The sequence below is a fragment of the Stegostoma tigrinum genome, unplaced genomic scaffold (genome assembly GCF_030684315.1).
Source record: "Stegostoma tigrinum isolate sSteTig4 unplaced genomic scaffold, sSteTig4.hap1 scaffold_50, whole genome shotgun sequence".
NCBI lineage: Eukaryota > Metazoa > Chordata > Chondrichthyes > Orectolobiformes > Stegostomatidae > Stegostoma > Stegostoma tigrinum.
The window spans coordinates 3,896,571-3,917,631 of NW_026728430.1; the positions used below are offsets into that span (position 1 = coordinate 3,896,571).

Genomic DNA, 21,061 nt, shown 5'->3' on the forward strand with positions numbered 1-21,061 from the left:
GTCGCCCAATCGGAATGAAGGGAGGGCGGGATCAGTGAAAACCACGTGATCATCCACGAGTGCGGTGCAGAGTCGCTGAGATAACCGGAACTGCAGATGCTGGAGAATCCGAGATAACACGGTGTGCAGCTGGATGTACACAGCAGGTCAAGCAGGAAAGCTGACGTTTCGGGCCTAGATCCTTCGCTGAGACCAAGATTTGTGCAATTGAGGTAAGAGCAGGCCACAGTAAAGAAAGCAAAACGGTAGAAAGCTGGAGGGAAGTGATATTCGTATGGGTTTGGAAGTTTTACAAACAGTTAGTGCACGTCGGAAAACACACCCATTTGAAACTCCCAGACTCACGTTTGCAGAAAACAAATCAACGCCTCAGATGGCGATAGGCCCGTGTGACCGTCACCATCTTTATTGGGGGCAGTGATCCGCGGGGCGCATGCGCGACAGCTTTGAAACTTTAAAAGGGCCGGGGGTGAAGCTGGAGGAACACAACAGGACAGGCAGCATCAGAGAAACAGGAAAACTGACGTATTCGGGCCCACACCCTTCAGAAATGGGGGAGGGGAAGGGGATGCTGAAACAAACAGGGAGAGAGTGGGAGACAAGTGGAGAGGAGACAGACAAGTTAAAGAGGTGAGGATGGAGCAGGTAAAGGTGAGTGTAGGTGGGGAGGGGATGGGTCAGTCTATGGAGGACCAACAAGTCAAAGGGGTGGGATGAGGTTAGCAAGTAGGAAATGGGGGTGTGGCTTGAGATGGGAGGAGGGGATAGGTGAGAGGAAGAGCAGGTTAGGGAGGTGGGGATGAGCAATTGTTTATTGCGAACTGAGTGTAGGTGTTCTGTAAAGTGGTCCCCAAGCCTCTGCTTGGTTTCCCTGATATAGAGGAGGCCAGAACGGGTGCAGCATACCACATTAGCACCTGCATACCCCATACAGATGGCCTCAAAGCCCTACGCTATTTCCTGTCCTGCAGGTCTGACCAGTTCCCCTCCACTGACCCCATTATGTGCTTCGGTGAACTCGTCCCACTGCCTACAGACAAAGGGGGTGGCCATGGGTACCTGCATGGGCCCAAGCTTTGCCTGTCTCTTTGTTGGAACAATCCCTCTTCCGTACCTCTTCCTCCAGTACATGGATGACTGTATCGGCGCTGCCTCGTGCTCCTATGAGGAGCTCGAACAGTTTGCCCACTTCACCAACACCTTCCACCCCAACCTTAAGTTCACCTGGACCATCTCTAACCACCTCTCTCACCTTCCTGGTCCTCTATTTCCATCTTGGGGAACAATCTCAAAACCGATATATATTTCAAGCCCACTGACTCCCACGGCTACCTAGAATACACCTCCTCCCACCTGTCAAGTTTGTTTTCGGAGACCCTCACGGACGTGCTGCAATAACAAGACACTGACCTGTTTAGAAAAACACAAATCATTTTCTTACCAAGCAAGTACAAGCTGTGAAGAATCACTGTACTCAACCCGGCACACAGTGCAAAGTCTCACAAGGAGTTCTCCCCGGACAGTCCCTGCTTTTTATACTTTACAAAAGACATGATACAGAAAACGATTTCACAACCTCCAATGACATGATACATAAAACAATTACTACAACAGACAAAAACAGGATACCAAGCAATTATTACATGGACAACATAAAAGACCAGGATATAGTATCGATTGCTTGTGAAGTAGCTGCTCATGGCAGGAGATGATTTTGAGTTGTTGTCCGGGACAGATTGTGATTTCAAGTTGCCAGTGTGTCTGGCTAGGACAAAGTCAGTGCCCTGGCCCCTTAGTCAGCGACAGAAGTTACATGCTTTAGAGGTTTCACACCTTTACAAAATTTCCCCACCTAACCCTATTTGATACAGATTGATTCTAATTTCAGTTCAGTCAGGAAACTTAAGACAGTGTCTGCATGCCGATGTGTGAGAAGATAAGGAGTTACAAAAGCTTTACACTGAATTCCTAGCTGGGCAGGAAGCTTCAGGGCAGTGTCTGCATACCGATGTGAGTAGATAAAAGACTTTACTTCTATAAGTCAAAGTCTCTGTATAGGAATCAAATGCAGATGAAAGACTTTGATTTCTATACTTCTTTAAATTAATGGGATGTTATCACATTAACATCTCACACCCACCCACCGTCCTGCAAAAGTGCCATCTCCTATTCCCAATTGCTTCACCTCTGCCGCATCTGCTCCCAGGATTCCACTCCCGTACATCTATGATGTCCTTGTTTTTCAAGGACCGCAACTCCACTCCCCACCTCCCCACCGGAGTGGTCAAGAACACCCTTGACCGTGTCTCCTGCATTTTTCTACAACTCCTCCCTCGCACCCTGTCCCTGCAATAACAACTGAAAAAGAATCCCCCTCATCCTCACATACCACTCCACCAATCTCCGGATCGAACACGTCATCCTCTGACACTTCCGCCATCAGCAATCCGACCTCACCATCAAAGACATTTTTCCCTCCCCACCCTTGCTTGCCTGCCGGAGAGACCAGTCTCTCCGTGACTCCCTTGTCCGCTCCACGCTGCCCTCCAACCCCACTACTCCCAGCACCTTCCCCTGCAACCAAAGGAAGTGCTACACTTGCCTCCACACCCCCTCCCTCTTCTCTTCCCCCCCCCCCCCCCCATCCCAGGCCCCAAGAAGACTTTCTACATCGAGCAGATGTTCACCTGCACATCTGCCAATGTGGTATACTGCATCCCCTGTACCCGTTGTGGCCTCCTCTACATTGCGGAAACCAAGCGGAGGCTTGGGGACTGCTTTGCAGAACACCTACGCTCAGTTCGCAAGAAACAACTGCACCTCCCAGTTGCGAACCATTTCAACTCCCCATCCCATTCCTCAGATGACATGTCCATCCTGGGCCACCTGCAGTGCCACAATGATGCCACCCAAGGGTTGCAGGAATAGCAACACATATTCTGCCTGGGAACCCTGCAGCCCAATGGTGTCCATGTGGATTTCAGAAGCCTCAAAATCTCCCCTCCCCCAACTGCCTCCCAAAACTAGCCCAGCTTGTCCCTGCCTCCCTAACCTGTTCTTCCTCTCTCCTATCGCCTCCTCCCACCTCAAGCTGCACCCCTATTTCCTGCTTACTAACTTCATCCCACCCCCTTGACCTGTCTGTCCTCCCTGGACTGACCTATCACCTCCCTACCTCCCCACCTCTCCTCATCTTTACCTGCTCCATGCCCGCCTCTTTAACTTGTCTGTCTCCTCTCCAAATATCTTTTCTCTCCATCTTTGATCTGTCTCCCCCCTCTCCCTATTTCGTTCAGAATCCTCTTCTCCCCTCCCCCGTTTCTGATGAAGTGTCCAGGCCCAAAACGTCAGCTTTCCTGCTCCGAAGATGCTCCTTGGCCTGCTGTGTTCATCCAGCTCCACACCTTGTTATCTTGGATTCTCCAGCATCTGCAGTTCCTATTATCTCTTATCCAAGAGAAATGTTTGTTTCTTATGGATTTTTTTTCCCAGACTGTTGGATCATAGCAGCTCACACTGCTCTTGCTCACTTCTGTGCTCCCTGATCACCTTTGTCGGTGTCTAATCTCTTCAGTCTCTAATGATGGATAGATTTGATCTCTGTAGTATTTTACTGTAATTTCCTTGTACCTTTTTTGTAAATAAATTTTCCACTGCTGCCCACCCCCTGACCATGTGCTGCTCTCTTACCAGATTAATTTTTGAATGGTATCTTTCACAGTCAGGAAATATTTTCCCAGAAAGAGAGTGTATTTTTCTTCCATTTCAGACCACCAAATTCTACAGCGTTTTTATCTGTCATTCATTTTGCACTTCTGCAACATTTACTGTGTGTTTCTCCTTCCACAGATACCAGCGATCGTTGCCAAAGCCCTGTTCCCTGTGGAGAAGGTGATGTTTAACTTTCGTGTGCTGCTTCAGTTTGTATGATAAAGGTGCTCTCACAATGCTCCATTTGAGAAGTTACAGATCATTCATCTAGCGATACTGAAGAGCTAATGGTGTATGTCCAAATCAACAAACTATTTGTATTTTTATCATGTTTTATAATTTCACAAAAATATTATCAACAAACTTTTGACGTAAGGCCATATTAGGTCAGGTGACCAAAAAGTTACCATATCTACAGGTTTTCCTGACTCTCTCAAGGAAAGCAAACCTAAGAGGTTTATCAGGGGAATTCCAGATCACGTTTTCTGGCAACTGTAGAAACAGCCTCCAATAGTGAAGGGATGATTAAACACATTGTTGGAGTCTGGAACTAAATGAGTTATCGAACTCTTGAAGGTTGTGTGGTGCAGGGAGATAGGGCTCGTCACAGCCAGGAATTAAATCACGGGTGAGAATTTTAAATTACTATCAGAGATAATGGGAACTGCAGATGCTGGAGATTCCAAGATAATAAAATGTGAGGCTGGATGAACACAGCAGGCCAAGCAGCATCTCAGGAGCACAAAAGCTCACAGCAGGCCAAGCAGCATCTCAGGAGCACAAAAGCTCACAGCAGGCCAAGCAGCATCTCAGGAGCACAAAAGCTCACAGCAGGCCAAGCAGCATCTCAGGAGCACAAAAGCTCACAGCAGGCCAAGCAGCATCTCAGGAGCACAAAAGCTCACAGCAGGCCAAGCAGCATCTCAGGAGCACAAAAGCTCACAGCAGGCCAAGCAGCATCTCAGGAGCACAAAAGCTCACAGCAGGCCAAGCAGCATCTCAGGAGCACAAAAGCTCACAGCAGGCCAAGCAGCATCTCAGGAGCACAAAAGCTTCACAGCAGGCCAAGCAGCATCTCAGGAGCACAAAAGCTTCACAGCAGGCCAATGTGCTCCTGAGATGCTGCTTGGCCTGCTGTGTTCATCCAGCCTCACATTTTATTATCTGAGAATTTTAAATTGTTGCTTATAAACAGGAGCCTTTGTGGGTCAGGGAGCACAGCAGTGATGGGTGAACAGGTCTTGGTACAAATGTACTTGTGTGCAGCAGAACTTTAGGTATTCTTGAGGTTACAGGGACATTGAATGTGGGAGGCCGACTGGCAGTGAGTTTGGATAGTTAAGCCTAGAGGTAACACAGGAATAGATGAGAGGTTCAGCAGATGAGCTGAAACTAAGGTGTCACTGTCAGTCATTGTCACTGAAGTGGAAGTACGTGGTTTTTGTGCAGGGCTCTGCTGTTTACCCTCACCTCACCTCAGGAATTCAGCTGTTTGTGAATTTGCGGATCAAGTCTGTAATAAGATCAGGAACTGAGTGCCCACCATGGCCCATGCTGGGTGTCACTGAGCAGGTTACTGCTGAGTAAGTGCTGTTTAATACTGCTGTTGACAACACCTTCCAGTACTTTACTGATGATAGAGAGTAGATTGCTTGAGGGGAAATTGGTCGGGTTGGATTTTCAATGTTTTTGTGCTGAACAGACCTGGGCAGTTTTCCAAATTGTTAGGAGATGCCAGCGCCGTAGCAGGACTGAAATAGTTTGGCTTGGATGCTAGCAAGCTCTAGAGCACTAGTCATCGCTACTATTGTCAGAGTGTTGCCAGGGCCCATAACCTTTGCACTGTTCATTCATTTCTTTAATATTATGTGAAATGAATCAAATTGGATGAAAACTCACATCTCTGATGTTGGGGACCTCTGGAGAAGGCTGAGATGGATCATCCAGTTGGCACTTCTGGCTGAAGATTGCTGCAGACTTGTCTTTTGCAAGGAGAGGTTGGGCTCCTGTGTCGGGTAAAGATGGGGATTTTTGGCATTCTTCCTCCAGTGAGTTGTTTAATTGTCCATCACTGTTCACGACTGGGTGTGGTAGAACTGCAGAGCTTGCATCTGATCTATTGGTTATGGGGTGGCTTAGCTCTAACTCTTGCTGCTTATGCTATTTTGCATGCAGATAGTCCTGTTTGGTGGTTTTACCAGGTTGGCACCTTATTTTTAGGTATGCCTGGTGCTGCCCTTGGCATGCCCTCCAATACTCTCCGTTCAAGCAGTGTTGGTCCCCTGGATCAATGGCAATGGGTGTCTCTAGGATATGCTGGGCCATGAGGTTACAGATTGTGCTGGAGAAGGTCTGCTACTGTTGCAGTCTCTCTCAAAGCCTCATAGATATCTGGTTTTGAGCTCCTGTGTCTGTTCCAAGTCTGTCCCTTTTAGCCGAAGTTAGTGCCACCCAATGCAATGGGGGGTATTCTCAAGTTTAAGATGAGGCTTTGTCTCCACAGGACTGTGCGGTGGTTGCTGTTAACAATCCTGTCATGGACAGATGCCTCTGCAGCTGGGAAATTGGTGATGATGAGATCAGCTATATTTTCCCCCTTTGGTGCGTCAGCACCTGCTGCAGTCCCAGCCAAGCAGCTTTGTCCTTCAGGACCCGACCAGCCTGATTGGTAATCCTCCTGCAAACTACTCCTGATGTGGACATTGAGTACATTTAGTGCTATTCACACTCGCAGTGCTTCCTCCAAGTGCTGTTCAACATGATGGAGTTTTTTGTTTCTTAAAATTCACTCTTGGGATGTGGAAATCGCTGGCTGGACCAGCGTTTATTACCTGGAAGGCAGTTAAGAGTCAAGCACATCACTATGGGTTTGGAGTCACATGTCATCCAGACCAGGTAAGGATGGCACATTTCCGGAAAGGGCAGAAGTGAACCAGATGGGTCTTTCCTGATAATTGGCAATGATTTCATGGTCATCATTAGAATCTTAGTTCCAGATCATTATTTAATTCATGTTTCACGATCTGCCATGGCAGGATGCGAACCCAGGTCCCCAGAATGTTACCTGGGTCTCTGGATTAATAATCTAGCGATAATACTACTGCTGATTTATCAACCAAGGGAGGATGGTACATGGTAATCAGCAGGAGCCGTGAGACTTCCAGGTGTCAGAGTCAAAGTTGAGTACTCCCAGGTCAAATAATCTGGTCAGAATAGCACTGTGCTGTCACGTCTGCTGGGACAAGGCTTCACTAAGGACAATGATAGTGGTGTGTGTCATTGTTTGCCAGGTATGTTTCCATGAGTCTGACACTGTTCCTTGACTCGTCTTTGAAGCGGCTCTCCAAATTTTGCCACTAGACCCCAGATATTATTAAGCAGGAGTTTGGGGGGCCGATAGGGCTGATTCTGCAGTTGTCTTTCCTAGTTCCCTGGTAGATGCCAAATGGGCCACCCAGCTTCATTCCTTTGTTGAAACTTTGCAGTGATTTGCAACTGAGTGGCTTGCTGAGGTTGACAAATTTCTTTCCCCGAAGGACAATAGATTTTTTTTTTCTCTCTGTCATCAGCAATCGTTGCCATGGCAACCAGTTGATTCTTCCAGTTTTTTTTATTGAATTCAAATTCCACCATCTGCTGAGATAGGATTCGAACCTGGACTTCTGTTGTACCTTTTAACATTCTGGATAAAAGTTAGTCATCAGGTTTGTTCACTCATTTTTAAATATCACTAACACAGGCATTGTTTCTTTGCAAAACACTGTCCATCATCCTGTCTCCTCCATCCTCCCCTCCAACAGCAAGTGAAGGAGACACATGCAGTTTCTATGTCACTAAGATTGAGACAATCCAATCAGCTGCCTCTGCTGCTTCCCTCTCTTCCACAAGCCCACCAAACCAAATTGCCTGGCATGTTGCTCCTCGTTTTAGGCTTAAACTTGCATCTTTGTCCAGTTTCATGTCAAGCCTTATCAGAGCTCATCTTAACCCTTTGCCCTATTCTCACTAAACTACAAATATTCCAACTCTTATTTCTCCTCCTCCTCCCTGCCTCTTCCCCCATGCCAATTCACAGATATTGTTACTTGTTCTGTCTGTTTCTCTTTTCAGGTTATGTCCTTCTCACCCATTCTGTTTAAAACCAATGTTCGACCTCACCATCATTGGAAAATCCCACTCCATCTCTCTTTCCTGTCTGAAATCCATGTCGTAAATGTCCCTCAAGGATCTATCCTTGGCCCATGCTGTTTCTCACCAACATACTTCCAGGAGGTGATTTCTTCCACAAGCACTGTGTTAACTTTCACATGTATTCTACAATGTTCAGATCTAACTCGTCTCCATCACTTTGCTCCACTGTTACTCAATTATAAAACTGCTTATCATGCTTCCACTGCTTGATTAGCTGAAATTTCCTCCAATAACACTTTTTGATAGTAAAACACATTGCCTTCAGTTATTATTACAAATTATTTTTCCTTACTATTGTACTGAATCCATCCCTCTCATTGGGAACTGTCTGAGGCTGAACTGCACCCTTCTCAATAATGCTCTCATATCTGGTCTCAAGATGAAAATCTTACCTTACATTTAAATCACAAATGCCAGAAATTTCTATCTCTAAAATGCTCCTTCTCTCCACCTCACTCCAGCTCATTCGCGACTGAAACCCCTTACCCATGTCTGTGTTGCCTTAAGCTTCACAATTCCAAAAGAGAACCCTCTCTTCTCTGCCTTATCAAGAATCTGCTCCTACGATGAGAAATATTCCCTCAGCATTTATCCTGTCAACTCCCTTGAGAATCCTCTATTTTTAATTAGAACATCTCTCATTCTTCAAAAAAATCTAGTTAGTATATTCCAGACCTGTTTAGTCTTAGCTTAAAACATAATCCCTCCAAACCAATGATCATCTTAGTTCATCTTCTTTGAAATGCCTCCAGTGAAGTGATGTACTTGCTCGAATAAGTGGACCAAAAAAGCTGCTCACATTCTTCCAGATGTGGTCTTGCCAGCAAGTTGTATGTTTGTCCTAAGACATGTATTCCAAACTCTTCTACTGCAAACACCTTGACATAAGGGATAACATCCCATGACCCTTCCCGATTACCTGTTGCAACTGTGTGCTCGCTTCATGCTTCCTGCACAATTATTCCTGAATCCCTTTTGTGTTGCAGTTTTCCACAGTTTTTACATTTTTAAATAACACTGTTCTTTGGTCATGTCCTCAAAAAATAGCAACTTCTCGTTTTCCCAAATTATACTCCATTTGCCGACTTGTTGCCCATTTATCAATATCTCTCCATAAACTCTAACCCTCATGGAACTTGACTGTTATCCCTTTTTATGAGATCCTCCCTCATTCTTCTCATCTTTTTGTTGGGAGCACTGGGCAACATGACACATATGTAATTGCTGCCTTTTTAAGGGGCGTTTTTTCAAATGACTGGGAGAAGCTTACTGCCCATTTCTCAGAATCGAGACAACTTGTTCATCAAGTTGCATTGGGCCGGAAAAGCTGATGTCTCATTTTTGCTGTGCAGCAGCACAGAAGGAAAGAAAAGGAAGCAAATCCTGCTGCCTGCATCGCACTAAATCTTGGCCATTCTTTGCCTTGTGTCAAACACCTGTTGTTCTGTTCAGTGACATGAAGCCCCAATGTGGAAATTCCGAGAAACCCAAATAGAAATCCCTCAAATCAGCTGCTGACTCCCACAAGGAATAATGTTCAGCAGGAACAATACACAGTTATCCTCGGCCAGGAGGAGGGGATGTTGTGGATTTCTACTCTGACAGTGATGGATTTTATGAATTTGTGTTACAGGATATTACAAGTGGACTTTCAGGTAGCAAGCTCAAAAATTGTAACACCAAACTCTGACAGAATTACTCAATTCATCAGGACCTGGATATTCGCATTGTGTGTGAGTATTGTGTTCCTGCTCATTCCCATTTGCCATGTAAAATTTCTCTCTTATTACTCCATTCTCTCAATAGATCTTTCCTACAACTTTCAATATATGTCCTGTAGTCCTTTTTTATGGCCAGTTGTGTACGTTTTACCATTCTAATGTTTATCTTTTGTAAACAACTCCTATCAAAGGTCCCCTCAAAATCCTTTGTTACAAGGAGATCAATCTCAGTTTGCCCAAGCACCTGATTACCCAATGACAGTTTGCTTCTTGTGTGTGAGGCACTCATCCACTTTTCACTTCCACTTCCCTGCATGAGTACAGCCCCAACAATATTAAAGGAAGTTAACATCCTCCAGATGAAGCAGTGTCGGAGTGGTGTCCCATCCACCACATTCAACATTCCCCTCTACACCACTGAGGCAAAGTGGCATCACTATGCCTAAGGTGAAGTCACCGTAGTCCTACCTGACCATAGGGCTGGTTTAACCTGAAGATTACCACACCCCAGGCAAGGGGAGAGGTTGAGAATGAGAGTCCATCTATTGTCGATGGATATTCTCAATATGTACCAGCAATACCTAAGTCACATGAAATTATAACTTTAAAAAAAACCCTATCCATGCAACTAAAAACCCTCTTCCTACAAACCATTCTGTTAAATCTCCTCTGCCCCCTATCAGGGACCCTCCCATCCTTCACGGTGTGTGGTGGGGGGGATCTTTGGTTTGCACAGACTCAGCTCGTCTCTGTTCCTGTCTGTGATGTCATCATGCTGTGATGAGCCTCACTCTCTGTGAGGGTGGTAGGCACCGAGATCCTCATAGCGTTTAAGGCATATTTAGATGCACACTTGTGATGCCAACACAGACAAGTGTATGGGCCAAGTGCTGGAAAATTAGATTAGAATAGTTAGGGTGTGGTTTTTAACCAGCCCAGGCTGTATGGGCCACAAAGCCTTTTTCTGTGCTGTAGACCTCCGAGACTCTTCACATAGGAAGATGCCCAGCAATATTTCAAGTTATTTCAGAAAATGAGATATTAGACTAAATGACTCATGATTGGTCAGTGTTTTCGGGAGTAAAGTGAGGTATAGAGGGAAAGCGGTTGACTTCAGTTCTGGGGCCTGAAGCCCAGGAAATTGAAAGTGCTGCCATCGTGTGGATGAATAAAAATAAGGATTGTATTAGAGGAAAGAAATATCGTTCTTGTATCACTGATCTGTGAGGCTGGATGATATGAGAGACAGGAAGGGTTCTGAGACTGGAGAAGACTACAAAAATAGAGAAAAGTGAGCTTGGAGGAGATTACAGAAATGGGGAAGATTGTGAGGCTGGAGGAGACCAGACAGAGGGAGTTTGTGACGGTAAAGACAATTATAGAGCTAAAGAAGTTTGTGGGCTGGAGGAGATGACAGATAAGGTGGTCTGTGAGACTGGAGGAATCTAGATAGATGGTGTGAGTTGAGGCTGGAGGGGGATTCCAACGATAGGCAGGTCATGAGGCTGGAGAGGGATTCCACAGATGTGAAGGGTGTTGAGACTCGAGAATGATGCCTGCAACAATGCAGGTAGTGAGGCTTGAGGGCATGATCTGGAGGGTAGTGAGGTCTGAGGTATGATTCCTGCAGTAGGGAGGGTAGTGAGGCTCCAGGGTGGATTATTATCATAACAGCACAGTGGTGTACTTACAGCAGATGGAGTGCAGCAGTCAGAGAAAGTACCACTTTCTCCAAATCGAATAAAAGTGGAAATCAATATTTGCCTGTGCAGCAAAGGCCACGTCCCATAAGTAAATTGAAATTGATGTGTCTCTGGTTTGGAGAGAGTGAACAGAAGCTCAGGTAATTCTCCATTGTAGCAATGTTTGGTAACTGTGGAGTGCAACATTCAGATAATTGGCAAAAAATGCAGAGTGAAAATGTGAAGAGTGTTTGACTCTGCAAGTTCCCAGGATCTGGAACAGTCTGAATGGCAGCTGGATGCAGATTTAGCAGTTATTCTCAAGATAATTGGGATTTAACTTTTCAAGGAATGATGGGCAAATGGTGGGGGAATTGTTTCAGTTTTGCAGCACCTCTCAAAGTGAGAGTGAAGCCTTTGACATGATTCCACATGGTAGACTGATGCGTAAAGTTAGATCACATGTGATTCAGGAAGAGCTTGCTAATTGGAAGTGGAATTGGCTCAGTTGGAGGAGAGACCGTGGTGATGGAGGATTTTTCAGAGTGGAGTTCTGTGACCAGCATGTTCCACAGCATTTGGCACAGGGTCCACTTTTGTTTCTCATTTATATTAATGATTTGGATGAGAATTTAAGGGACAAGATTAGTAAGTTTGCAGATGATACTAGAATTAGTGGTATGAAATGTTGGTATAGTGGTCAGTGAAGGTTATCGAAGATGACAGCAAGATCTTGATCAATTATGTCAATGGGTTGAGGAGTGGAGGATGAAGTTCAATTTGAATAAATGTGAGACATTGTATTTCGGTAAAATGACCAGGGTAGGACTTGCACAATTGATGGTTGCACCCAGGGTAGTGTTGTGGAACAGAGCAATGCTGAGATTCAAGTGCATAATTCTTTGAAGTTTATGTAGACAAGTAGACAGAGTGATTAATAAGTTGTTTAGCTCACTTGCTTTCATTGCTCAGACCTGAGAGTCTCAGAGTTGGGATGTTATGTTGAGGTTGTACAGGACATTGTTTTGGCTTCATTTGAGGTATTGTGTGCAGCTCTGGTCGCCCTGTTACAGGAAGGACATTATTATTAAACTGGAGACAGTTCAGAATAGACTTGCTGGGATGTTGCCAGGAATGGAGGGCTTGATTATCAAATAGACGGCCAAAGCTGGCACTTTTCTCACTGCAGCATAATGGGTTAACGAGTGGCCTTAGAGGTTCATAAAATCATGAGGGCACAGATTATGCAAATAGCAAGGGTTTATTCCCAAGGATGGCTGATTTCAAGACAAGCGGACATGTGTGTAAGGTGAGAGGAGAAAGACATATTTAAAAAGACATGAGGGAAACTTTTATTTTTACGGAGTTGTCCATGTGTGGAACAAACTTTCAGAGGAAGTGGCAGATACAGGTACAGCCACGTTGTTTAAAAGACATTTGAATTAGGACATAGACAAGAGAGGTTTAGAGGAGTATATGCCAGATGCAGGCAGATGTGATCAGTTTAAAATAAAACTTATTTATTTAATATACATTTCAAAATTCTAAATTGGAGTAAGGCCAACTTTGACATTGTTGGGCAAGAACTTGCAAAAGATGATTGAGAGAGGTAATATGCAGGTCAAGGAATGCTTGGAAAGTGGGAGGTCTTCAAAACTAAAATAAGGAGAGCCCAGACACAATATGTTGCTGTTCATGTGAAGGGCAAGGCTGGTAAATGTAGGGGATACTGGCTGACTGGAGAAATTGAGGCTGTGGTCAAGAAAAAGGCGGCAGCACATGTCGGGTATTGACAGCAGGAATTGGGTCAATCCCTCGAAGTACAAGGGCAGTAGGAGTATACTCGAGAAATCAGGACGGCAAAAAGGAGACATGAGCTATCTTTGGCAAATCAAGTTAAGGGGAATCCCAAGAGATTCTGAAACTTCATTTGGGACAAAAAAGCAACTAGGGAGAAAATAGGGCCCCTTTAAAGATCAACGAGGCTGTCTGTGTGGAACTGCAGGCTGAGATAGTGAATGAGTATTTCACATTAGTATTTACTGCAGAGAAGGATATGGAAGCTAGAGAACATGGAGACATAAATAATGAGTCGTGAAAAGTGTCTATATTACAGAGATCTCGGTGCTGGATGTCTTAAAATGCATAAAGGTGGATAGGTTCCTGGCACCTGATCAGGTGTTACCCACAAACTCTGGGAGAAGCTGGGGAAGTAATTGCTGTCCCCTTGCTGAGGTATTTGTATCATTGACACTAGTGAAGTGCCAGAAGGCCGGGTGGCTAATGTGGTGCCATTCTTTAAGGAAAAGCCACGGGACCATTGACCGTTGAGCCTGATGTCAGTGGTGGGTAAGTTGCTGGTGGGGATTCTGAGGGACAGGATTTGCATGTGTTTAGAGAAGCAAAGACTGATTAGGGATAGTCAACATGGCTTTGTGAGTAGGAAATCTTGTCTCACTTAATTGATTGAGTTTTTTGAAGAAGTGACAAAGAAGATTGAAGAAGGCAAAGCAGTGGACATTGCCTTGCTGAAGTCCATAATAGACATTCACCAAAGCTCCACATGACAGATTGGTTAGCAAGATTAGATCAAATGGAACCCAGGGAGAGTTAGCTATTTGAAACAAAATTGGCTTGAAGGTAGGAGACAAGATTATGGTCAGCCGGGGGGGGGGGGGGGAGCGGATTCAGTCTAGATGACTATGAACAGCAGTGTGCTGCAAGGATCGGTGCTGGGTCCACTGCTTTTTTAATCATTGATGCAAATCATGTGGAATGAATATTGGAGGAATGGTTAGTAAGTTTGCAGATGACACTAAAATTGTTGTTGTAGTAGACAGCAAAGGCGTTTACTTCCCAAGCACAATGGGAACGTAATCACATGGGTTGATGGGCCAAGGAGTGATAGAAATAAGTTTAGTTCAGCTAAATGTGAGCGATTGCATTATGGTAATGCAAATCAGCGCAGGACTTAAACAGTTAATGATGAGACCCTGGGGACTGTTATGCAACAGGGACTCCTTGGGGTGCATGTGCACAGTTCCTTGAAGGTGGATTGCAGGTACAGAAGGTAGTGAAGATGATATTTGCTGTGCTTGCATTTATTGGTCAGTGCATTGAGTGTAGGAGTTGGGAGGTCAATGTTATAGGCTGAACAAGGCATTGATGATGCTGCGTTTGGAATACTGTGTTCAGTTCTGGTCTCCCTGCTATAGGAATGATGCTGTTGAACTTGGCAGGGTGCAGAAAAGATTTACAAGGATGTTGCAAGAGGTGGCAGTTTTGAGCTGTAGGGAGAAGTTGAATATGCTGGGTCTATTTTCCCTGGAGCATTGAAGGCTGACTGGTGACCTTATAGAGGTTGTTAAAATTATGGTGGGCGTAGGGTGAATGATCAAGATTGTTTTCCCAGGTTAGGGGAGACTAGAACTAATAACATTGGCTTAAGCTGAGAGGGAAAGTCTTAAAAGGGAACCAAAAGAACTGCAGATGCCTTAAATCTTAAAAAAAAAAATTGCTGGAAAAGCTCAGCAGGTTTGGCAGCATCTGTGGAGGAGAGAAGAGTTTCGGGTTCTGAGGAAGGGTCACCGGTCCTGAAATGTTAACTTTTTTTTCCTCCTTAACAGATGCTACAGGCCTGCTGAGCTTTTCCAGTGAATTTGTTTTTTTTTAAAAGGGAAAGTGGGTGGTGCCTGTGTAGAATGAGCTGCCAGAGGAACTGGTGGAAGCTGGTACAGTTACCCATCCAGATACCTTTTAAATGTTGTATGTGAATGGGAAGGGTGTAGCAGAATATAGGTCAAATGCTTGCAAATGGGATTAGATTAATTTGGGATATCTAGTCAGCGTGGACAACTGGGACCAAAGGGATTGTTTTGTGCTGTACAACGCTGACAAAGCATTTTTTGTTTTCATTTCAGATTTCCACAATTTTACTTCTGCACTATTCTTAGTCTTTCAGAGGGATCAAAAGGTTGAGTTACAGATCTATACAATGACTGTCCTTCCTCGCTGGCTTCCCCCACCTCTCTCTTTTGGTAGTTTTATGCAAACACTGACTGGATCCCTTACCTGGAGGATATTTATGAATGAATTTGTTCTAATGGTGATCCAGCATTTTCCCCAAGTATCGCTCCACACATGCCCAGAGAATTTCTCAGTTTCACAATCTGTGTCCTTCTGGTTTCTTACTCGCTACACTTAACTTTCTGTTTGAAAGTATAGTCTGCAGTTGGAGAATTTAAACAGGTCCACATCCAGGTCTGACGGTCACTTTGTTTATCACAACCCAATTATCTCAGGATTTTGAACAATGAAGGAAAAAGCAGCACTCACATTGGGGAGAAATGCACATGGTGTGTGTGTTGAAGAGTCTGTGAAGATTCATCTGAAATGTCCGAACACCAGTGCAGTGACACTGGGAGACAGTGTGGAAATGTGCAGATTGCAGGAAGGAATTTCTTCATCCATCCCAGCTAGAAACTGACCACCAGAGTCACACTGGAGAGAGACCATTGACCTGTTCTGCATGAGGGAAAGGCTTTGCTGATTCGAATTCCCCGCTGATACACCAGCGAGTTCACTCTGGGGAGAGACCTTTCATGAGCTCTGAGTGTGGGAAGGGATTCATTGTCATCCAAACTGTTAACACACCAGTGAGTTCACAGACAACCACAGTTGAAGAACTTTGCTGTCACTCTCACTATCAAATGAACCATGGTTTTGGGCTGTTTGTACAGATGTTACCGATCCCTGCTCAATTAAAGGTGCTGGTATTGTGAATAAAATGTCACACTAACAGTTGTGTAAGGTAGAGCTTGGAAATAGTCACGTTGTCACAACACGTCGACACATTCGCACTGACTAAAGACTATCCACCTGCACGATATGTGAAAAGGGATTTCCTGGTTCATCAGGACTGGTTAACTACCAGCAAATTTCTGAATAAATTGATTGGTTTGAATATAGCTAACAGTAGAATCAAAAATAGTATCAGTGATAATGGGAACTGCAGATGCTGGAGAATCCAAGATAACAATATGTGGAGCTGGATGAACACAGCAGTCCAAGCAGCATCTCAGGAGCACAAAAGCTGACTTTTCAGGCCTAGAGAAGGTTCAAAGCCTGAAACGTCAGCTTTTGTGCTCCTGAGATGCTGCTTGACCTGTTGTGTTCATCCAGCTCCACACATTGTTATAGTAGATTCAAAAACCATGTGTTTTGGGCTTGTTGCTGGAGATCATAGAATCCCTCCAGTGTGGGAGCAGATCATTTAGCCCATCATGTCCGCACTGACCTGACAAAGAGTGTCTTACCCAGACACTGTCTGCGTGAGTTTCCTCCAGATGCTCTGGTTTCCTCCCACAGTCCAAAACTGTGCAAATTATGTAGATTGACTATGCTAAATTGCCCATAGTATCTTGTGTGCAAAATGCAGGCATAGGGTAGGGTGTGAGACTGGGTGGGATGCTCTTTGCAGGGTTGATATTGACTGAATGGCCATCTTCCACACTGTAGGAATTCTGTGATGATCTCGATGGCCCTTTATTTGTTAGATAGGTCTGCACACCTTTACAATGACGGATTCTGTTGCTCTCCACAGACATTTGTTTATTGGAAACAATGTAATCTTTCATTTTGTGGATAAAAATCAAAGGAATGTTTGGATTTAAAACTTAGGTTTGGGATGAGTCATGTCCTATAATCCCTGATTGCATTTTCCCTGTCGGCTATGAAACCTGGTGACCGCTGTGACTCTGCCTGGGGGCATTGCAGTCTCTTCAGCTCTTTACCTGGTGTCCATAGCAGCGATGGATCTCATGATGGAAACATAAACCCAGATGTTGTATGATTTCTAGTACATATTTTCTGTTTAGTCTTCTGTCCATCACTTCCCTAGAGGCTGAGATACTGGTCTGGGGACCTAGGTGTGAATCCATCTGGAAATAAGAATTTGATGATGACTGTGAATCCATTGTCTTTGTTGGGAAAAACCCATCTGTTCACCGATGGCCTTTAGGAAAGGAAACTGCCATTCTTATCCAGTGATGTGATCAGCCCATGAATGAATTTTTTTTTACAAAATGTAAAAAAAAACTCCTGCAAATACGTTTAACTCTGTCTTAATTTATTTGACAGCTGATGGTTCAAACTGCTTGATGGTCAATTTCTCTTTTGATCAAGTTGTGGCCATTTCGTGGTTGAAACCGTAGTAATTCTCGTACAAATAGTGCAAGCTCTGACATGCTACTTATGAACCAGACATCCACGTTGACCATATCCTGAGGCTGTGTACCATGAAAGCGAAATTTTTCACCATCTTATCTTGTGCTGCTGTTTCAGGGAGCTATGGACTTGAACCTCCCAAACTCCTGAAAACCTTGAGCATTTCATCAAACTGACTTCCAATGGCAGGAATGGACAGGGTCAGCTTGGATTGATGAACATAATTCAGGCTCAACAAGTCTATTGCAGCATTTTGAGAATGTAATTAGTAGTGAGTGTGGCCACCTCTCTGTACTGTAGTGATACAGATTCCCTGATCCTGATTGCCCCAATGGCTGACTGACACTGTCAAAGTCCCTGGGCTGATATCAAATGATTCCTTGGACATGCTGTGTCAGGATCCGCTGACTGAATCCCGTCTCCCTTGCCCTGACTGAGAACTGTTTCCCTGAGACTTGTAGACGTGACCATTTGGTTGAAAAAAATGCATTAGTTGCCACAGCTGCTGACCAGCCCTTGACTGACTGCTGGTAATAACGATGCTAAGCTGCCTGACTTATGCCTGTGATAAACAACCAGGCAAGACAGGAGCACTGTGGGACATTAGGTTCTAGTTGAGACATCAAAGTGCAAAAATGCCAGGGAAAGGCAGAGATATTGTGCCAGGCCCTGAGCAGAACATGCCTCAGGTGCTGAAAAGCATGTAGAGTTCTGACAGCAACAATGTACTTTGTGGGCAGGCAATTCTGCATCTTGATGGAGCATTTTTATTTCACTCTGGCTCATTTTGCTAGATCCGCAAATAGCTATTGGTCTGGCTAATGTGAGAAATGGCTTTCGGCGTAATATGCCACTGACTTGGTCATTCACAGTTGTGTCCCACATCAGTGAGTCAGTAATCTGATTAAACTCACAGGCCTTGACTTGCGAAAAATAAAGCAGCCACATGCACATTTGTTTGATTGGTTGCCTTTGCACTCAAATGAAAAATGTGCATTGTATACACCATATCCTTTCCTGGCTCACAGTGTTCCCAAAATCTCTCATTCAATACATCCAAGTCATCATCATCAAATTCAAAATTAGAGAATACTTCGATAGCATTTTTTTCTGAAATGCTATTTGTAATGAGGTAGTGTTGGCAGGTGATTTTCTTTTACTTCTGATGCCATGTGTGAGTATTCAGGGATGGTGTTGGTGGGAAGGTGCAGCATGTACCAGGGATGAGGCAATAATATTCAGAGCAAGTGCTGAACATGCAGAAAAGGAGAGATTAACATTTACCTTGGAACAAGCATTTTTAGAGAAAGTTGGGTGAAAGTACTGAGAGAAAGCATTTCAGTGGCACGGTGGCTCAGTGTTTAGCACTGCTGCCTCACAGCACTCGGACCCGGGTTCGATTCCAGCCTTGGGCGACTGCCTGTGTAGAGTTTACACATTGTCCCCATGTCTGTGTGAGTTTCCTCCCACAGTCCAAAGATGTGCAGGTTAGGTCGATTGGCTGTGCTAAATTGCCTGTTGTATTCAGGGAGGGGTACATTAGGAGGGTTATAGATCTGGCTGGGATGCTGTGAGGTTTGGTGTGGACTTGTTGGGCTGAAGGGCCTGTTTCCACACTGTAGGAATTCCATGATTATGGTTCCAGAGCATTGAGCATATCCCAGCATATAGTTCTTCAAGGATAGTAGGAACTTCAAATGCTGGAGAATCTGAGATAACAAGGTGTTTAGACCTAGGATTTTTCACGTTTTGATCAGTCTGCTTTTAAAATTGGTTTAATAAGACTTCATCATTCCTGGGAACACTGCAATACCACAATAATGCATGGAGAAAGCTCGTATTCCAACCCCCTGCTCCAAAAATCAGTTTAATATAGGGTCCTTAGGCAAAGGACATATCAGATATTAAAGCTGATACGGACAAATGCTTTTTCTGTGGTGTTGTCTTCACACCAAAACCACTAAAAGCAAGGCCATGTTTCCACACATGAGATAGCCACCAACTGTGAACACTTGGTATAATAAACACTTGATCGTATTTTCCACCAGCCTGACTGTGTGCAAAGACTTGTAAATCACTGCTGACAGTTTTTACTGTTGTTCCCAAACTCCTGGGCTTCTTAACCAGGGCAAAGAAGTCAGTTTGCACCAGTGCTTTTTCATCACTTTTCTAGAAAACATCTTCGTAGTGAATGTAGATCATCGAAAATGTACCAATCAGATGAGGTAGGGCAGAGCGGACGTCACCAACAAGCCTCATCAACCAGCTCCATGACTAGCAGCGGGTCAGTGAGATTGCAGCAACAATCGGCAGAGAATGGCACGCTCAGAGAATGTCCCAGCACAGAGGAAGGTGCTTCAGCCTGTCACTCTCTGCATCAGCTGTCTGTACGGGTAACTTCACCAGTCCTTCCCGATGCCCTGTAAATCTCTCATCATTCAACTCTCTCCTGAGGGCCATGAATAATTCTGCTTCCAGCGCCCTCTCAGGCAGTGCACAGCCGGCAGGAACCACTCGTTGAAGATGGTGGGTCCACCTCCCTTGATAAATGTGACTCTTTGTTACAAAAAAAAGGTGAATCACTATCCCCTCCCTCCAAATCCATCCCACCCCGTCTGTTTCTTTGGAATGTGTAACTGCCTGCAGTGTCAATGTGCCTGCAGTTGCTAAAAGGGTCTGATTTTTGTGCCATTCTATTCTGTGCACTAAGCAAACTGAACTGTTAGCAATGCATAAAAATGCCTGCCTCTTCCCAAATCAAATCAAATACTTGAAACAAATTCTAATTCTGATCAAGTAATATCCCTGTCAGGAAGTACTGGGTCACAGTTACAAACAGAATTTCTTAGACTAATCCATCTGACCTGGAATATATGAACTCTGGTCCCCAAACCACTCCAACATCCCTAACGTCACTCCCCGCCCTTCATGGAAATGAGCAGCGTGATGCTGCTGGATATGAAGTTCAGTACCTTGAAAAGTCACAAATGGTTTGGTTTCGACTCCAAACATTCCAATTACAATCTGGTAATTTAGAATTGCAAATTAAGATCCAAGAGCTGCAGAGATATAAAGGATGGAAACAGACTGATTGCTGCAACTTGTCTATTCGAACCAGATATCCTAAGTTATTTTAGCCCCATTTGCCAACATTTGGCCCCTATCCCTCTGTCCCCTTCCTATTCATTTACCAATCCTGATGCTGTTTAAGAGCTGGGATTGTACCACCTCCTCCATACATGCAGCATTCTCTACATGTAAAACTGTCCCTCAGGTCCCGTTTAAACCTTTCGCCTGTCAACTTAAACCATGCTCTCAGGTTTGGACTCCTTTCCTTGAGAAAAAGATATTGACAATTCACCCCATCCAAGCCCCTCATGATTTTATAAACCTCTGTAAGGTCACGCCTCAGCCTATGACGTTACAGGGAATCAGCTCCGGCCTATTCAGCCACCTCTTCCTGTTGCTCAAACTATTCAATCCAAGCACCACTCTTGTAAATGTTTTTTTTCCTGAAACCTTTCAGTTAAA

At 44.6% G+C, this 21,061-nt stretch overlaps 1 long non-coding RNA gene and 1 other non-coding gene across 3 annotated transcripts; one reads left to right on the top strand and one right to left on the bottom strand.

The window, feature by feature from the left end:
• LOC132208660 (uncharacterized) lies at nucleotides 1–16,103 on the top strand. 2 transcript variants are annotated; one of them, XR_009444783.1, is made up of 3 exons: nucleotides 1–212; nucleotides 3,850–4,003; nucleotides 9,536–9,551. It is a non-coding gene; the product is annotated as an uncharacterized LOC132208660 (long non-coding RNA). The 2 variants fall into 2 exon arrangements; XR_009444782.1 differs by lacking the exon at nucleotides 9,536–9,551 and adding an exon at nucleotides 15,226–16,103 and having other exon boundaries at nucleotides 2–212.
• A 3,206-nt stretch (nucleotides 16,104–19,309) lies between these two features.
• On the bottom strand, nucleotides 19,310–19,501 carry LOC132208685 (U2 spliceosomal RNA). Its single transcript, XR_009444822.1, has one exon. It is a non-coding gene; the product is annotated as a U2 spliceosomal RNA (small nuclear RNA).
• Between the last annotated feature and the right edge of the window lie 1,560 nt (nucleotides 19,502–21,061).